Source organism: Pseudopipra pipra, chromosome 5 (genome assembly GCF_036250125.1).
Source record: "Pseudopipra pipra isolate bDixPip1 chromosome 5, bDixPip1.hap1, whole genome shotgun sequence".
Classification (NCBI taxonomy): domain Eukaryota; kingdom Metazoa; phylum Chordata; class Aves; order Passeriformes; family Pipridae; genus Pseudopipra; species Pseudopipra pipra.
In genome coordinates, this window is record NC_087553.1 from 60,221,411 (window position 1) to 60,235,906 (window position 14,496).

General features: G+C 44.5%; 1 protein-coding gene across 5 annotated transcripts in view; it reads left to right on the plus strand.

Annotated features, from left to right (window-relative positions):
- The window catches only part of CELSR1 (cadherin EGF LAG seven-pass G-type receptor 1), a 169,736-nt gene that overhangs the window by 98,979 nt on the left and 56,261 nt on the right, over positions 1-14,496 (plus strand). The gene's annotated exons all lie outside the window — the stretch shown is intronic.

Genomic DNA, 14,496 nt, shown 5'->3' on the forward strand with positions numbered 1-14,496 from the left:
GAAATAGAGAAGCATTGTTGGCTGTTAAAAAGGAAACAGGATACTGGTGTAGGAAGCTGAATGGAAGATGAAGGATTAATATGATCAGCAAGTTCTTTATTTCCCAGCACTGCATCCTTTCATCACAGTTTGTGTGGCAGTTTGAACGAGAGGATTAAAATTTTCTTTTGACTCCTACATAGGGTCTCCTAGCCTAAGGATATTTTATTGAGGAAATAAAATCCTTTTTTATTACTTTTTTATTTTAAAACTTACTTTGTAAGTTTTGTGCTTAATATACTTAATATTCTCTGTACTCTCTTGAGCCCAAAGAAATAGAAGGGAAACTTGGTGTGTTGCCATGTGGACATTGTGAGGCTCTTCCTTACAGTCTGCAATATGCTATCTTTCCTTGTCTGTGTATTTCTTAGTGCATCACTTTAGCAGAGTGAACGGCACTTGCTGAGGCAGTGGAGGGACACTCCAGCTTTCAGTCTCCTGGGCACAGCTGCAGAGACAGCCACTGGAACAGCTCACTGAAGTGCCACTGAGCAGATAAGGGGCCTGAGCAGCCTCATGTCACTCTTTAAAAGGCAAAGAGATCTGACACAGATGTTAAAAATAAACCCCTGCCTCATTTTCAGGGCTTGCTGTGGTTCAAACAGACTGGTGGGTGAGCCATGTTAGCAGCTGGTGTTTTCTCATCTTTAACACGTGCTCCCTGTCACCATTTCCTTCTTCTGCCCCAGTTTTTCAAAGCAAAATGAGCCAGTCTCCATTGAATGGGAGGAAACTCTGGGCAGAGAGGGAGAGCAGAGGGAAACACCAGGAAACACCTCTGACTTAGCTGCCTTTGCCACTCACATGACATGAAAGTGATGAAAAGCAGGGTCACTGTGTGGAAAGCAGCACTGTGCCCTTTGCTGTCTGTGTGAGAGACCGAGGTCATCACCTTCCCCTTAGCAGTATTTATTTCAGAATGGTTAAATTTGGGCTGGAGAGGGGAGCTCACAATATTGAGTAAATGGCACAAGATATTCTAACCAGTATGTATTTAGCATGCTCTCAGGACTTCCCAGCATAGCTGAGAATTGCATATGTTGCACCAGCTTTCCAGTAGTGAAAGAAGGAGTGGGTGCCACAGGGCAGTGGCAGCTGGAGGCAGCTCTGCAGTCCTGCCCACCGGGCTGCCCCCGCACCCTGCCCCAGGGTTAAGCCTTCTCCTAGGCTGGTATTTGTTTGTAAAGCAGTTTCTTGGCTACTTCATGTTTTAACAAAGCTCGAAGTAAAGTTCTTGTGAGGAGGTTGAAAAGACAGAGGTAATTTGGGGATTTGAGTTGTGCCAAGATAAATGGGATGCTGTGTCTAAACTTGATACAGCTGTTTGAATAACAGAGTACCAAAAACTCATGAGTTTGCTTAAATTATACACGCATATTATTTTGCAAGTACTGCATCCTTCCGCTCTTTCCAAAATCCTACCACAGTGTCAGATCATCATCCTGTCACTACTCAGCCCCTTTGCTCTGCTCAGACACTGCGCAGCCTTCCTGAGCAGGCAGAGCTCCCCTGAGTTCTCTCCCTCCTCCCTGCCTCCAACTCATGTTTGATCCCCACTTCCAGCCCCTTCTGGACTCTCCTCCCTCCTGTCTGCCTGTCTCTCTGTCATGCTTTTGCAGCAGCATCCCGTCCCTGGCAGCGGGGCCACAGGGGCTACCTCCACCAGTATCCTTGTGGAATTCCTTGCCCCTTCTTCCATTCTGCTGTTTGCCTGGGAAGCTTCTGGTCTTTGCTCCTTTTTAGACATCTCTTCCCAATATTGTCCATGGGAAATGCATAATCATCATCCCACATACCCACAGAGATCCATTTTATTCATTTGTCTGTCTTGCACAAAAACGCCCTTAAGGAGTCATTTATTCCTGTGTTTTCTTACCCCTCAGTTATGTTGAGTTTCATCTCTCTCTATCTGCCTTTTGCTCCATCAGCAGGTTTTCTTTATTTAATAAATATGATTACTTTATCCATTCATCAGTCCCTTCTTGTGTCACTTCTGTGCTTATTTTGCACAGCGAAAGCCATACAGACTTTTTGAACTTTTATTATTATTCACAGTCCTACAGCTGAGTGCTGCCAGGCTGCTTCTCCTGCTACTGGGGTTATTACAGCTGTGCCTGTCCTCTTCCTACCCACCACTCTGTCCTCGGGCAGTGACAGGTTTCTTCAAGGTGGACCCTTTCCTCCTGCCTTAGAAAGTGAGACGTGGTAGTGCGGGTTGAAATAAAAGGCAATTCAAAAATTTCCTGTTGTGCTCACAGCAAGCGTTTGGGATCAGGTACTCCCTCAGCTTCATCCTTCTTTCTTAGTTCCTTTATTTGTAAAGCTTCTTTAAAGTATCTTATTTAAAACTAAGCTAGAAACCCTTCAGTTTATTTTCTTCTTTCTGCATTTGTGTAGCATCTAGGAAGAAAAAAAAAAGGGTTCCATCTTCTTTGGAGCTTTCAGATAATGTAATTCACCTATGGAGTATTAGATTTCATCACAGCCCAGGTTAATTTTTCATCTTTAGTTTTTGAGGAGAATGGCTAACAGGCTTTGATACATAATCTAAATCGCTTCAGTCCCAAGCAAATTTTCATAGATGATTTTTCACAGCTCTGAAAGCTGTTCCTGCAACCTGAGTTGATCATGGTCAGATATGAGCAATGATTGAGTGGATTTGGCACCTGCAGCTCCATGGACAACATTTGACTGATCATCTAGGAGTGCATTACTTGGATGCAGGGGGCAGCTCTGGTGGGAAACTTCAGCAGCAGCTGTTTTCTTCATGCACACAGTTCTACAGCATCCTGGTGATGTGCGAAGTCACCCTGAGCCAATTCAGTTTGGTAATAACCATAATGAAACAAGAACTAAGTATAGAAGTGACTCCTGTAAATTATTTTTTGTACTCAGCTCAGAAGCGATGTGCTTGGTAATGTTTATCTTTAGAGTTGTTGAAAAATGTCGGTTTAGAATTAATGCATATCACAAAGGTCCCCTGTTGCTCAGGGACAACCATTGTAGCCTCATCAGTAAAAGGTGAGTCCAGAGCCAGCTTTGGTTCACTGTGTTTGCAGAGAGGCATCAAACCAGTTTGCTGTCAGCTCAAGTATTTGATGCATTCTTACAAATCCTGGTATGTGCCAGCACTGTAAAACATTGCAGTAAGGAAACAGATTCTGGTAGAGGAGGAAGGAAAGCAATGTCGTTTCATTTACTGTGTAGTGATGGCAATGGATGCTCCCTACATTGGAGGAGACAATCTGACACACTTAGTTTCAGTGGAAGTGCCTAAGGGAAGCACATGGAGCTTGTACTAAGTAAGTGTTGGCTCTGTATTGAATTTCTGGAAGGGAAAACACCAAGAGGGAAGAATTGGAAGTTATAAGAGAGCAGAAGTGAACTAGGAGTGTTTTATAATCATTCTCTAATTCATAGAATCATAGAATCAACCAGGTTGGAAAAGACCTCCAAGATCATCAAGTCCAACCCTTGATCCAACACCGCTGTGGTTACTAGACCATGGCACTAAGTGCTACATCCAGTCTCATCTTAAAAACCTCCAGGGACAGTGAATCCACCACCTCCCTGGGCAGCCGATTCCAATGTCTGATTACTCTGTCTGTAAAAAATTTCTTCCTAATATCCAACCTAAACTTCACCTGGCAAAGCTTAAGACTGTGCCCTCTTGTCCTACTGCTGCTTGCCTGGGAGAAGAGACCGACCCCCACCTGGCTACAACCTCCTGTCAGGTAGTTGTAGAGAGTGATGAGGTCTCCCCTGAGCCTCCTCTTTTCCAGGCTAAACAACTCGAGCTCCCTCAGCTTCTCCTCATAGGACTTCAGTTATATATTAGAAGTCTGTCAGCTTCCTAGTAGCAAATTATCAGTTTACCTGTTACTTGCTATTATAGATGTTTACTGTCAGCATGGGGAAGACAGGGAGGAAAGCATTCACTAACCCTGATAGCTCAAACACATTACTTTCTGGGATCCTGATCTTGCAACCATTAAAATCAATGGGAGGTACTGAATTAAAGGTGATCTGCGTGTGACCTGCTTTCTGAAGAGGTGTATATATATATATAGATAAGAAATTTAAGGGAAATGGGATTTTAAAAATTATTTTGGAAGGAAACGTGAGGGAAGGGCTAGATTTCAGCCTGATGAATAAAACTGATAAAAAGTAGTAGAAACAACCTGCGGCTTGTTCACAGGATAGCTGTGAATTTGCCTCCTAAATGTACTTCCTTTCCACACAATGAGAATATAGTCAGCCTCTGATGGAGTTTGATCCTCATCCTTTGACTCTCCTGAGCCTGCCAGCATGAGTGACGGTAGGTGTAGCCATACTTGTTTGGAATAGGAGCAAAACCATGTTTGATGGTAATGACACTCAGTATCAATGATATCACATGAATTATTTGTCATTCATTGCGCATACAGGGTCATGTATGATTGTAGGCAGTGCTTGGGACAGACTTTACTGAGCCCAGTAGCGAGTAATGTTTTTAATTAAGTGAAAACTTCAAGCCATTCTCCCAAACTTCTGATAGAAATGCAATTTTGTTCAGAATTTGAGATATACCATCAAACTTATGTTAATGTTTTACCTGACTCATTACCTCAGGGCAGAATTCATCATTTGGCACAACATAAAAATGTTTTGCGTATGGACATGTTCCTTTAATTATAGAGGGCATGTACATGTATATTTATGTGCTCCTTATCTTATGTGTTACTTATACATATATGACATCAAAGTTGCTTAGGGACGTTACTGTTCTGTAGGCGGAAAGTCCTTCTGCATCTGCTTAAGGGAGCATAGGATAATTTTACCTCAGTGACAGAAAACCTGAGAAGAGCAGAGAGAAACAAGCTGTCACTGAGTGTCTGATGTGCAGTACAGTAATTTCTGGGGATTTGGATGAACAAAGCCTTGAATGACTCACAGAATGACTCACAAAAGTAACAACTGAAAGACCAGGCAGTATGTGTGCATGAGAACGTCTTCCATGGTCAAGAGGTATAAAATGATGGGTGCCTTGGAGAGTATCTCCACTGTACTGTTCTCTTGAGCCTGCAGTCTCCTAGGATGAGATATTCAGGACAAATATTACTCTTTTTCCATAACTGGGATAAGGTTTCTTCTCATATCTGGTAATTAATAGTAAGCTGCTGTTCTTTCACTCCTTCCTTGCATGTCTTCAGACTGAAGAGCGCCATGGTTGTTGTTTCAGATACTTGACTGTCTTAGGAGTAGCCCACTCTTTCAGAGTGGTTCCATCCCTGTGCACTTCCCACCCAGCAGAACCCAGACCTGCATTTAGCCTGAAGACAACTGCTGCAGAAAACAGGCAAATTCTTCTGTTAGAGATAAACTTGAAAGAAATGAGGGCTGCTTAGTGTTGATCTTTGGTGTGTTGTGAATTCGAAGCACAGGAGGTGCATTGCTTTCATAGACTCACTTATGCATTCAAAAATCTCCTGCCTGTGGTGAGTGGTGGTTTCTCTTGAGTTAACTGGCCTTCATCTGGGGCAAGCTGTGGCTTGAGTATCACTGAAGACTGAGCTAATACTGTAGAGATTTAGCTCTCAGCCCACTCATGCACTAGAATTTACCAGTACCTTCCCTTCCCAGGGAGTTTTATCCCTCATCCACTGGCTGAAAGCTGTTTCCAGGTGCCAAAACACCCTCTATTTCAGTGCCAAGTCCCACACTGTAATTTATTTTCCATACCTCAGGTGCCTGCTGCAGCTCTCCCCTTGTGCTTGCTCTGCCGGCGGGTGAGTGGGCGGAAAGGCGGCTTTCTCCCTCACCTGTGGGTTCTTCTGCCAAAACTGATCCTGAAGGGTTATTTGCCCATGCCCATACAGCTGTGCTATGGTGCCAGCAGACCTTATTTTTTGAAGTCTGCATCCACAAATCCTCCATACTGTGGATCACTAGTAGTGCCCACAGAGTGGTTGTTGATGCCAGGGGTAGCAATATGTCTGGGCAAAAACAATGAACCCCATACCTGGGAGACCTCAGTGAGCCCCATTTGGTCGTGTGATCTGAGTGGTGGCTCTCTAGCACTGGTGGACAGAGCTCGTGTGCCCTGCTGTGCTCCAGATGGAGCTACAGGCAGCTGAGGGTCTTGAGGATGATGTGGGTTTGGGACTACTGTCAGCTCAAGTGGGATGAAGCTGTTTGCAACAGAGCTGTTTGAACAGATCCCATCTGCACTTCCTTGGGACTCGAGATGAAAGGTAAGGAAGGGCAGGGTCCTGGAGGAAAAGTCAGGAAGAAAAAGCAACCCCAGGCCAGGTCAGGGCTTCACTTGATGCTGTTCCTGTAGCTAGTCAGGCAATATGGTGGTCAGAAAGAGGAATGTCGTATGGAAGCTCTGTGAATATAAATGTCCAAAGAGGCATAAATTGAGAGTATACCTGAAGATAGTATCTGTCAGTGCTCTTACTGTTAAAATAAAACAAAAAACATCTGCAGGTCTGTTCTGAACCACCCACCTTCACTCCATGCACACTCTTCATCTCCATGTGCAATTTTTGTCATGCCCAAGTGTACTGGTTTTGGCTGGGGTAGAGTGGACTTTCTTCACAGGAGCTAATATGGGCTATGTTTTGGATTTGTGCTGAAAGTAGTGTTGATAAGACAGCGATGTTTTCATTACTGCTGAGAAGTGCTTGCACTGCCTCGCCTTTTCTGCTCCTCAGGCTGCCCCACCTGAAGGAGGCTGGAGGTGCACAAGGAGTTGGGAGGGGATGCAGCTGACTCCAGCTGACCACAGGGGTATCCCATGATGGAAGGGAAGAAGAGGGAAGGGGTGGGTGTTCACAGTGGTGGCATTTATCTTCCCAAGTCAGTGTTACTCATGATGGAACTCTGCTTTCCTGTGTGCACAGCTTTTACCTGTTAAATTGTCTTTATCTCAACCCACAAGTTTTCTCACTTTTACCCTTCTGATTCTCTCCTCCATCCTGTTGTGGGGAAAGTGAGCAAGCAGCTGTGTGTTCTCCAGGCTTAGCTGCTTGCTGGGGTTAAACCATAACACTAAGCAAGAAATAAGCACTTTGCAATAGGCTTGTTGTTCAGCAGCTTCAGGATACAGACTGTCTACAATGGGCAGGAGAAAAGACCTCGAGATAAAAAATGCAATGTTTTCCTGACAAGCTTGGATATGTAAATGGAAGGTTGTTGGATTTTGAGTTTGTTGAGTGTTTGTATTTTGGGATCGGGGAGGAGGAGCATCCCCCCATTTTCTAAATTAGGAAGAAAAATCAACCAGTTTCTTTGCTTGACTTTTTTGCACAGACACCTTCCAGATCCCTAGTCCAATGGCAGCTTCTGATGTAGCAAAAGGAAAAGGGCAGATAAATGTACAAACTGAACAGACAGCCCGATGAACCCATTGAGCTCCCAAGGGAGACGTGAGCATGGAAGCAGCAGCCTCAGGAAGCAGGAACTAGGAGTGTGCAGCAGCCAGCAGGGCCCACCAGCAGGTGTAGAGGGGCAGTAGACTGCAGCAAGGGTGGCACAAATTCACCTTAGATGTGTTGTGTCCTGCTGGAGCATGCCTGGTTCATATGAGCACCTGCTTCAGCTGACTGCATAGCAAGAATAAGCTCTTGGGTTCAGTCTTGTACAACCTCTGCATTTTCTCATACTCCTACGTGCATTATGACTGCCGCTCGTTAGCAGAATTACCTTTAATATTATGTTTATAGCAAATCTCTAACATTCATCACTGCCTTTGTTTTACTAGAGCCTCTGTTTTGATTCTGGGAGCTTGTGTCACACAACTGCCTTACGGTGACCAGAGCCAGAGCATGGCTGAAAGACTTGAGGAGGCATACGCAAAACTTCCCTTTTAAAAACTCAGATCCACTCCTGTTCTCCCACCCAAGACCCAGCTGGGACCATATTTTATATGGCCACGAGTCACTGGGGTAGTGACAGATACCCCTAAAAAATTAGGGTGAACTGGTGCAATTGTGTGCAACTGGAAGCTTGGTGGCTTCAATCCAAGGGCACAAGCACAAATGGCACAGGCAGTCGCAGGCAGTGGGAGTGGTGCTGGTCGGTGTTGGAGAGGTTAATGTAGCACTTTGTTTTGAATAGGGTGGGATGAGCACAGCAACCTCTGACGGTCTGCTGCAGAGACAAGCACAAACCCTGCTGGCTGCAGCACACGTGCCCCTGTACCAGGTGCCTGTGGAGCTGACAGATACGTTATCTCATTTCCTTCTGAAAACACAGACCCTCTCTGATGATGGCAAGTTCATCTATTATGGAAATATATTCTGTATTCAGGACTGACAATTGATTTTGCCACTTGGCCTTGGAAAAAAAAGGCAGATATCAACATTGTAGTGAAACTCAGATTGTGACAACTGTGTCAAAAGACATGCGTGACACTGGTAATTGCTTTCTTTCCTATAAAAGGAACTAATTCCTGTTAGAAGTTCTGGGTTCTCACCACCCTGTTCCCCCAGGACCAACAGGCAAACAGGAGCATCATGCAGTGGGCTCAGCACAGGCTTCCCTGTACCACCCTATCCCTGTGCTGCCCCTCAAGTGGAAAGTTCCCATTCCAGTACAAACACCTTGTTTGCTCAGCTCTTGGTCTCCCTGCTGAGCCTGCCAAGGAAGCTGCCAGTGCTGTGGGTGATTTATGAGGCAGGCACATGCCTGTAGCTGAATAGGGATTGCCAGCTCCTTGGAGAAGCGCCACATAGCTGCCACCAGCTAGGCATAACTTCTAGTCATTGGACACAGGGTGAAAGAACCTGCCCTCATGTATCCAGGACACCACCTAGTATCGTTTACTTCTTAATCTGAACAGTCAAGAAAAGTGGTTGGCAATTAAATTCTTAGATGGGTATTAGGTATTACCCCTTTTTCTGGGGAGCACCTCTCACACCAGAGCAGGGTTGCCCCAGCTGAGTATTGAGTTTTGTAACTTAGTTGGAAAAGACAGACCCCAAGAGAAGTCAAATAACTGGAAATACAATTAGTAATAAAGGCTGGGTATGACTTGTGCAAATGTCTATCACTGGTGACATCTGAGCAGATGTAATTGTGATCTCAGGGAGAATTTATGAAGTTAATCCTCATGGTGGCTTCCAGACTAATTTGTTAAGGGATTGAGGGAGATTTTCTAAATAAACAATGCACTTGTTGAAGATTATGGTAATGCCACTGTTGATCAGATGTGGGCCCTGCCAGAGTTTGGATTTTGCTGGCTCAGATTGACTTGCTGTGTTTACAGCATCTGTGATCAACACAGACCTGCTCCAGCATTGCTTGGCATTGTGTGATAAAGAAAAACCCAGAAGGGTAATTGCAACTGTCAAACAAACACTGGGGGTAGGGAGGCACTGGAAATACTGGAGACATCATTCAATTAGGAGCAACCTACTTCTCTGAGCATATTTTTCCAGGAAGAAATAGAATTTTGTGGCATTTCCAAACCTAAATTCATATTTCTAAAAAATGCTAATATAGCCTTTAAAGGCTCTCTCAAATGTGTAAGGCAGAAATCATGTTACAATTTAGTGCTTCCTCTTAAAACAAACCACATATTCTTACTTAAGATTTAGCAATATTTCTTCAAATTTTATCATTTCTGTATCACCTATTTCATGGTGAATATTTAATATTTAATAGTGGAATGTACTGCAGGGGTCTAGAGGCCAGTGGTGTTACAGCAAGGAGGAGGTTGTGAATAGTGCTAACTTCCAACAGAGCACGGATGGTAGACACATCGTCAATTTGTGCTGGATGCCTTTCCTTCTACGGCAGTTTCATGAGATCAAAAGTTCTGCCATAGCTTAAGCATAAGGAAAGGTTGCAGGACACCAGAAACACAGGGAGCATAACCACAGTCAGTTCATTAGGTCTAGTTTTGAGGACTTAGCTATACTTATCTGTGTAAGTGCAGGACCTCTTCTTCACAAAGAAAGTTACCAGAGTCTCCTCAGTTATAAAAGGAAGAAAAGCAATTCAAGGGAAAAAGTCACTTCCTTTGTTAGCCACAACCAAAATTTTAAGTAACATCCTGAGAGACAGGCATGTTTAATTTACTTTTCAACTCAAAATGTCAAGGAATTTTGACTGGATTTTGACTTGGATTACCAAGATGGTTAGCCAGAAGGAGGTTATGGTAGTTTTTTCACAACTTTCTTACAAGAACAGAAATTACTGTATCAGCACAGTATTGTGCTTTTTTGGTGAGCAGGCTTGTATACTGGTCAAGCATGTGGTAGGTAGTGCTGGAGGCACATGTGCAAGATGAGGGTATGAGGAATTTGTAGCTATGCATTTTTATTACTTATCCATACTATGTATTTTTGGTGCTCGTGGGCATGGCCATTAAAAAAACCTAGCAATTAAAATTACAAATAGCTAGAGCAAAGGAAAGAAATTAGATTTTTCATTGCATGTGAGCATTTTACATTTAAAGTTCAAAATGTTTTTCTAGTCAAACTCATAAAATATGTTCCTTGTGTCTGAATACAAAAGATGTAATTTCCCGCATGTTCAGAACTCAATTTTTAAAATGCCATGAGAAAAGGTAATCTCAGAAAAAATAGTTCAGTTTATGAGTAATTTCCTGGCTTTCTGGCTGATGATTCAGAGACTCACATCCTTGCTGAGGTCAAATTCATCCTCTTCCACCCAAATCCAGAGGATCATCAATGAAAATCCTAGTCTAGGTAAGACCCTAGATTTGCTATATAGAAACTGAAGCTTGACAGATTCTGATAAGATACAATATATAATTATAATATATATAATATGCAATATCATTAATAGTGAAGGTATATCATCTTCATGATAATATGCCCACAGTTCTGATAGTCTCACTGTTCCTTGAAATCTTTAAATCAAGTCAGTATTTCCCTTTCTAAAGGAAAATTTTTGCTTGGATGCAAGTCATGTTATTAAGCAGGACTCACTAGGTGATGTTCTGTGGTTATATAAAGGAAAAGACTGATTAGATGAGAACTTGAGTCCCATCCTGAAAATGTGGCAGAATCCTCCTCCCCTCGAACTCCCACCTGTAATATTGAAGTTGGGAAGCCTAGAGCTTAGAGCAGGAGAAAGAAATGTTGCTGCACATTTGCCCTGTTTGTAGACTCTTCCATGGCATATACCACTCCCTCAGTGGGACTTTGGTCTGGCCTGTGACGACCATTTACATTCCTAACATCTCCTGAAAAGCACTGAAGGACTGCCTGGCTAATATTTACTTTTTCTTGGTCTTGAATGTGGTTGCAGAGCCCTTGCAGGTGTTAGCGGGGGTAAGGGGGTGGGAGGTGGGCAGCTGATCTGCCCTTGCAGAACAGGCACACGTGAGCCTGGACTTTAAAAGCCCCTCCCTGCAATTCTACCGATATTTATTCATGTGGATTTCAATTAGTAATAATTGGTTTCGTTGTTTTTTGTTTGGTTATTTTTTTTCCCTGGTACAGGGTAAGTGCAAAGTGATTGATATCTGGGAAAGGAAATCAGGATTTGGCTGTGGAGCGACATTCCATTGTCTTGACACGAAATAACAAATAACTCGACTCTAAATCTGTGTCTCGGGAAATTAAAGTGTAAAGCAGTGAAAGTCATTTGGAGGTCATTGAGATGTAAAGTGTGACCTGCTCCCCAGGCCTGAGTAGCTCAGCTCTCAGTGACAGCTTTGAGAAATCTCTCAGGCGACTGGGGAAGAGAGGGCAAGCTCGTACCCAGTGCCTGGCTCTTTCTCTCCCCTGCCTGCTTTTGGAAGTGTTGTTCTCACAGAGTTTGCAAACACCACCTGAAAACACTAGTCGTTGTGGTGGTGATTTTATATGCAAACACAAACAGTAACTTTTCAGAAACCACCCACAGGGTTTTCACTCTGCCAGTGTCAGTAGGGACCATGTCTTGTCAAAACCAGCCTGAGCCCCTACTCTTTTGGAAGGCTCATCTTTGGCAAGGCGGCTCACTTTACTCCTCTCACTCCTGGGTTTTAAAAGGCTTAACTTGTATACCTATTTACAGCAATTACTGCCACTCTACATCTGTGCCCACCCAACACCTGAACTGAGGTGTGTGGCTTTCTTCCTGGTGTGGGGCTCTCAGGTCACCCTGGGGAACCTGGCACCCAGTGGTGCTCCTTGAGCCCATGTTTGCTCAAGCCGTCTGACACCTCTGCACTGCAAAAATCTGCAGATGTAATGGCATCTCCCAAAATGGTGATTTTCAGCTCTTTCCGAAGGCTGAGGAGGTGCAAGGGACTTCCATGAGATTTGGCAGACTCTGAGTGACCCTTGGCTCACCTTAAGGCCATGAGGACAGTGCTTGAAGGCTACACTGTGCAGCCCAGCCTGGCAAGGGCTTCTGCAAAGCCAGTGGAGTCATTGAAATGGCACCTCAGGTATTTGGCGCAAGTTCTTTGAAGTGCACTCTTATCTCCATTTAATCATGCAGTAAATCTACAGTAGCTTGCTGATTTCCAGTAACTTTTCAGGTATTATGCATCTGTCTGTGCAGGGAGAGGAAGCAGCACTTTGCAATCACCTGGTCATGCAAGGCTCTGTGTACCAGGAGACCTTTGCATAGATCCAGCCACGGAGTCAGGGAAGAGCCCATGGAAAAGTGTAGGATTCCTGGATTTTATAGACTGAAATATGACTCCATTATCCACACTAAGCAGCAGTTTGCTTGGCAATCTGTCACCAGGGATGTGTCCAGGAAGGAGTTAGTTGCTGTGCGTGTGCTATATCTAAGTATTTCTTGGACTCTGAGAGCAACAACACTCACATCCTGGATGCAAAATTATTTTGTAAAATGTACAAGATTTATATAAAGCCAAAAATATTTGAGAATGGTACTTTGGAAGGTAGATAGGGACAAATGGCAAAGAGAGAAGGGTTTGCTGAAGTGGGAGAGGGCAGCATATGAAGGAGAACAAGGATGTTCTTCCAGCATCCTTCTCATGCTCTTATTTCCCAGTTCTCCAAGGATGCTGGAAGAACATCCTTGTTGGTGGAAGGGAGGGAAGCAGCAAAATAAGCTGAAAAAGGGTTCACAGGGCAGGAGAGGTCGGGGGGAAGGCACCCCTGACAGATCAGGGGCAGATCAGAAGGGAGGAGAGGACTGCAGAACGTGAACAAGGGCACCCTAACCATGGTTAGTGGTGTCTCCCACAGGGAAAGCTGAATGTTGTCTTGAGGAGTGGGCATGGTCTCTTTACAGGCAAAACAGGTCCTTGTTGTGTCACTGATTCAGCATCAAAGAGCTGAGAAGCATCTGGGAATACACATTTGAGGATAAAATTTCAATTTACAGACAGGGAAAACTCTTTCTTCCCATCAGCACTACAGCAGCCCTTGACAAAAGTAGTCAAATCGTAGAATATACCCTCTGTAGTAGTTGGATGATGTTTGTGCAGATACTGGTCACAGTGTGGAGGCAAGGAGCACATCTGGACACTGTGTCTGTGTGACAGTGGCTTTTCACAGCCTCACTGCCATTGACCACATGTTGGGACAGGAGGACTGCTCCCCATCTGTGCCCTAGCACTGAACAAGCAGCAGCAATTCAGGCCAGTGCCATTCACTGGTGCCAGATCTCATAGCTGTGCCTAAAGCCTCCTGCTTTGAATATCAAAGTTTAGCCTCTGGATGCAGCCCTGAAGGAGATAACAAATGAGGCCAGTAAAACTCGCTTGACTTTGTGGCCCTGCCTGGATCCTGACGATTGGGCAGGATCCTGACAGGGCGTTTCTCTAGGAAAAGGAACTGGTCTGGTGGCTTTTCAGGATTTGCATTTTTGATTCACTGATGGGAAGCTTTCGTTTTGGTTTTCCTTTTCACTGTCACAGGTTCTCATGTTTCTGTACAGACTTGAGCCAAGTTTGTATAAAGAAATGGCATTAAAATATTCAGTGAATAAAGGGGATACAAGCATCAAAGAAGTAAAGGGGTTTATGTGAAATGATTTGTCCTGCTTTTCCCTGGTGACTAATCGGCATGTGTAAAAGATTCGCTGTTCTTCACACCGCCTATTTTAAAGGTGCTCTGGCAATCTGTAGGAGAAAACTCTAAAAAACAAGGATTAACATTAGTGGTTTGTCTAATCTGGCGTAATTTGGAGTTTCCCGATTGATCAGAGTGGTCTGCAAGTCCACTCTAAGCTTCTCCGGCATTTCCTGGTCTCTCCCCCGGGATTGCAAGCACGGTGCTTTCCCTGTTTATTTTTTTTCCTGTTTATTTATTTATTTTCCTTGCGGGGGGGCCGGGCTCAGGCAGCTTGCCCAGGGAGACCGCCGCCGCCGTGGGCCCTTAATGAGCTTTTTGACCACTGAAGCAGCACAGCATCGCCTGGGAATCGGAGGGGGTTTCTCCCTTCGCCGCGTCAGATCGCAGGGCAGGGGCCGGCGGGTTAACGAAGGAGCCGGGGCGGCTGGCGGGCTGCCTAATGAGCGCCGGGGAACCG